We start from the raw sequence: 6000 nt of genomic DNA on the forward strand, positions 1-6000 counted from the left end.
CATCTCTCTAGAGAGCACACATCTAGGGCGAGCCCGTCTATATTTTATACATGTTGGGTTTGCCTATGTTTCATTTTATATCCCTATGTACAAATCCCGTATTGTCATCAATCCACCAAAAAGGGGGAGATTGTAAGGGCATATTTATCCCCAGGTGGTTTTGGTGATTGATGACAATGCATTTGCGGACTAATCATGTGCATTGAGCTTTTCTGATATCTCATGATTTAGGCACAAGACGATTCGTTGCCCCTCGGAGTCTAGTGAAGACGGAGTTTTCCCTACATTTCTTTTCGGTGGATTTGAGTCGTAGGAAAGCCGTACTATTAAGAGGGGATCCGTGTTGGAAAGGTTTGGGTGGAATCATCATGTACACGTCTGTTCCTTTTGCACCCCCTTTCCCTTGCACGTTTGGAGCAACCACCGTTTATCCATGTCTCTGCAAAATGAAGGACTCCTAGTGTTTGTTGTGCTGTGGCATGCGGTTGTACTGCTCAAGGGAGCAGTAGTACCGCAGTGGCCCACGATAGTACCGGCCGTGGTCGCGGTAGTACCGCAAGCCCTTGTGGTAGTACCACTCCACAGGCGCGGTAGTATCGTGGCCTCTGGCCAGGCACAGTAGCACGAGCAGAAGTAGGGGCAGATGTAATTTTTTACATCCGCGCCCTACGCGGTAGTACTGCTCCCTGCTTGCGGTAGTACCGTGTCGGAGTTTTGCATAGATAGTTTCTCAACGGAAGTAGTCACAGATGTATTTTTATTCGTCTGTGCCTTCCCAGCCAGACAAGCCATGCCTTGCGGTAGTACCGCTCCGGCGGTTCTACCGCTCTTTGCGTCAATGCAACTGGGCAGGTCTAGCTCCTGCCGCGCATGCGGTAGTACCTGCTACCTCTTGAGCATGCGTTGGTTTTCCCTTGAAGAGGAAAGGGTGATGCAGCAAAGTAGCATAAGTATTTCTCTTAGTTTTTGAGAACCAAAGTATCAATCTAGTAGGAGACTACACGCAAATCGCCTAGTACCTGCACAAACAAATAAGAACCTTGCAACCAACGCGATAAGGGGTTGTCAATCCCTTCACGGCCACTTGCAAAAGTGAGATCTGATAAAGATAATAAGATAAAATATTTTTGGTATTTTTGTGGTATAGATTGGAAAATAAAGATTGCAAAATAAATAGTAAACAAGAATTGTAGATTGGAAACTTATATGATGTAAAGTAGACCCGGGGGCCATAGGTTTCACTAGTGGCTTCTCTCAAGATAGCATGTATTACGGTGGGTGAACAAACTACTGCCGAGCAATTGATAGAAAAGCGCATAGTAATGATGATATCTAAGGCAATGATCATGAATATAGGCATCACGTCCGTGTCAAGTAGACCGAAGCGATTCTGCATCTACTACTATTATTCCACACATCGATCGCTATCCAGCATGCATCTAGAGTATTAAGTTCATAAGAACGGAGGAACGCATTAGGCAAGATGACATGATGTAGAGGGATAAACTCAAGCAATATGATATAAACCCTATCTTTTTATCCTCGATGGCAACAATAGAATACGTGTCATTTCCCTTTCTGTTACTGGGATTGAGCACCGCAAGATTGAACCCAAAGCTAAGCACTTCTCCCATTGCAAGAAAGATCAATCTAGTAGGCCAAACTAAACCGATAATTCGAAGAGACTTGCAAAGATATCAAATCATGCATATAAGAATACAGAGAAGAATCAAATAATATTCATAGATAATCAAGTCCATAGACCCACAATTCATCGGATCTCGGCAAACACACCGCAAAAAGAGTTACATCGAATAGATCTCCAAGAAGATCGAGGAGAACTTTGTATTGAGATCAAAAGAGAGAGAAGAAGCCATCTAGCTAATAACTATGGACCCGAAGGTCTGTGGTAAACTACTCACACATCATCAGAGAGGCCATGGTGTTGATGTAGAAGCCCTCCGTGATCGAATCCCCCTCCGGCAGATCGCCGAAAAGGCCCCAAGATGGGATCTCACGGGTATAGAAGGTCGCGACGGTGGAAAAGGTGTTTCGGCTCTGCCCGAAGGTTTCACGGTATAAGAGTATATATAGGCGAAAGAAGTAGGTCAGTGGAGCTGCAAGGGGCCCACGAGGGTGGGGGCGCACCCTCCTGCCTCGTGGCTTCCTTGCTGCTTCCTTGACGTCCACTCCAAGTCTCCTGGATTGCGTTTGTTCAAAAATGATCCTCGCGAAGGTTTCATTCCGTTTGGATTCCGTTTGATATCCCTTTTCTACGAAACACTGAAATAGGCAAAAAAACAACAATTTGCACTGGGCTTTCAGTTAATAGGTTAGTCCCAAAAATAATATAAAAAGGTATAATAAAGCCCATTAAACATCCAAAACAGATAATATAATAGCATGGAACAATCAAAAATTATAGATACGTTGGAGACGTATCAAGCATCCCCAAGCTTAATGCCTGCTCGTCCTCGAGTAGGTAAATGATAAAATAGAATTTTTGATGTGGAATGCTCCCTAACATAATTTTCAATGTAATTCTCTTTATTGTGGCATGAATGTTCAGATCCAAAAGATTCAAGATAAAATTTTAATATTGACATAAAAATAGTAATACTTCAAGCATGCTCACCAAGCAATTATGTCTTATCAAAATAACATAGCCAAAGAAATCTTATCCCTACAAAATCATATAGTTTGGCCATGCTTCATTTTCATCACACAAAATGATCCCATCATGCATAACCCTGATGACAAGCCGAGCAATTGGTTCATACTTTTTAACGCGTTTCAGCCTTTTCAACCCTTACGCAATACATGAGCGCAAGCCATGGATATAGCACTATAGGTGGAATAGCATATGATGATGGGGGTTATGTGAGGAGACAAAAAAGGAGAAAGTTTCACATTGGCACGACTAATCAACGGGCTATGTATATGCCCATCAATTGATGTCAATGCGAGGAGTAGGGATTGCCATGCAACAGATGCACTAGAGCTATAAGTGTATGAAAGCTCATCAAAAGAAACTAAATGGGTGTGCATCCAACTTGCTTGCTCATGAATACCTAGGCCATTTTGAGGAAGCCCATCATTGGAATATACAAGCCAAGTTCTATAATGAAAAATTCCCACTAGTATATGAAAGTAACAAAATAGGAAACTCTCTATCATGAATACCATGGTGCTATTTTGAAGCACAAGTGTGGAAAAAGGATAGTAACATTGTCCCTTCTCTCTTTTTCTGTCATTTTTTTGTTTGGGCTACTTTGGCCTCTTTTTTTATTTGGGCTTCTTTGGCCTCTCTTTTTATTTATTTATTATTTCATAGTCTCCATCCTTCTTTCCTCACATGGGACAATGCTTTAATAATGATGATCATCACACTTTATTTACTCATAACTCAATGTTACAACTCGATACTAGAACAAAAATATGACTCTATGTGAATGCCTCCGGCGCTGTACCGGGACATGCGATGAATCAAGAGCGACATGTATGAAAGAATTATGAAAGTGGCTTTGCCACAAATACGATGTCAACTACATGATCATGCAAAGCAATATGACAATGATGGAGCGTGTCATAATAAATGGAACGGTGGAAAGTTGCATGGCAATATATCTCAGAATGGCTATGGAAATGCCATAATAGGTAGGTACGGTGGCTGTTTTGAGGAAGATATAAGGAGGCTTATGTGTGATAGAGCGTATCATATCATGGGGTTTGGATGCACCGGCGAAGTTTGCACCAACTCTCGAGGTGAGAAAGGGCAATGCACGGTACCGTAGAGGCTAGCAAATTGCGGAAAGGTAAGAGTGTGTATGATCCATGGACTCACATTAGTCATAAAGAACTCATATACTTATTGCAAAAGTTTATTAGCCCTCGAAGCAAAGTACTACTACGCATGCCCCTAGAGGGATAGATTGGTAAGAAAAGACCATCGCTCGTCCCCGACCGCCACTCATAAGGAAAGCACTCAAAGAACACCCCATGCTTCAAATTTGCCACACAACGTTTACCATACGTGCATGCTACGGGACTTGTCAACTTTAACACAAGTATTTCTCAATTTCACGATTGCCCATCTAGCATGACTCTAACATTACCACCTTTATATCTCAAAACATCTATCAAGTATCATAGTATTCACACTCTATATGAAAGTTTTTATCATACCCATCTTGAATGCCTATCATATTAGGACAAATTTTATAGCCAAAGCAAATTACCATGCTATTCTAAAAGACTCTCAAAATAATATAAGTGAAGTATGAGAGATCAATAATTTCTTTAAAATAAAACCACCATCGTGCTCTAAAAAATATAAGTGAAGCACTAGAGCAAAATTATCTAGCTCAAAAGATATAAGTGAAGCACATCGAGTATTCTAATAAATTCCGACTCATGTGTGTCTCTCCCAAAAGGTGTGTACAACAAGGATGATTGTGGTAAACTAAAAAGTAAAGACTCAAATCATACAAGACGCTCCAAGCAAAACACATATCATGTGGTGAATAAAAATATCGCCTCAAGTAAAGTTACAGATAGAAGAAGACGAAAGAGGGGATGCCTTCCGGGGCACTGAGGGAGTCCTGGACTAAGGGGTCCTCGGGCGTCCGGACTGTTGGCCATGGGCCGGACTGATGGGCTGTGAAGATACGAAGACCGAAGACTGCACCCGTGTCCAGATGGGACTCTCCTTGGCGTGGAAGGCAAGCTTGGCGTCGAATATGTAGATTCCTTTCTTTGTAACCGACCTTATGTAACCCTAGATCCTCCCGGTGTCTATATAAACCGGAGGACTTAGTCCGGATAGGGGAGATTCATTATCATAGACATACAAGCTAGACCTCTAGGGTTTAGCCACTAAGATCTCGATGTAGATCAACTCTTATAATACTCATATTCATCAATATCAATCAAGCAGGACGTAGGGTATTACCTCCATAGAGAGGGCCCGAACCTGGGTAAACATCGTGTCCCCCTGTCTCCTGTTACCATCGACCTTAGACGCACAGTTCGGGACCCCCTTCCCGAGATCTGTCGGTTTTGACACCAACATTGCTGCTTTCATTGGGAGTTCCACTGTGCTATCGCCAAAAGGTTTGATGGCCCCTTTGATCGTCAATAATGACGCTGTCCAAGGAGAAACTTTCCTCCCCGGACAGATCTTCGTGTTCGGCGGCTTCGCACTACGGGCCAACTCGTTTGGCCATCTGGAGCAGATCAAAAGCTACGCCCCTGGCCACCAGGTTAGATTTGGGAGCTTGAACTATGTTGCGGACATCCGTGGAGACTTGGTCTTCGCCGGATTCGAGACCGCGGTAGCCGCTCCCGGTCACCCCGATGATCATGACCTAAATCTGTTATCTGGCCGCATCCAGGAGATTACTCCTATAACCGCTCTGGCCCTAGATCCGGATCAAGTTGTGCCACCCAAGGATGGGAGGATCAACCCCACTACGGAGGCCACAGATTCCACGACGTTGGAGCCGCACATAGACTTAACCTCTCACGATGTTTTTGTCAGCGGAACTCTGGACTCGTCTTCGGTCGTAAGTTCCGAACCATGTGAGTCCGCGGACGCCGAGCTTGATCTTTTGTCGATCTTCGAATTGAGCGCCGCAGACATCTTCCAGCACTCGCCTTTGGGCAACGTGCTAAACTCATTAAAAAACCTGTCCTTGGCGGTGGACTCACAGCCGAACTATATCTGACTCGAACTAGGGGCTGACGGTGGAGAATCTTGTTTCCGATCCGCCACCCACTTCATTACGACTCCGAACTTGATTACGACTCCGAAGACATCGACAGTATGGACAACGATGCCGGAGAAGAAGAGGCTCAGAACTCGCCGTTCACCGGACGCTGGATGGCCACTTCCCCGTATGATGTATACATGGTGGATGCACCAAAGGAGAACAACGGCGAGGACAAGGAAGATCCAGCTGAGGATAAACCTTCTGAAATATAGTCCAAGCGCCGGCGTCA

This window comes from Triticum urartu, chromosome 3A, assembly GCF_056163025.1.
Source record: "Triticum urartu cultivar PI428250 chromosome 3A, HENAU_Tu73, whole genome shotgun sequence".
NCBI lineage: Eukaryota > Viridiplantae > Streptophyta > Magnoliopsida > Poales > Poaceae > Triticum > Triticum urartu.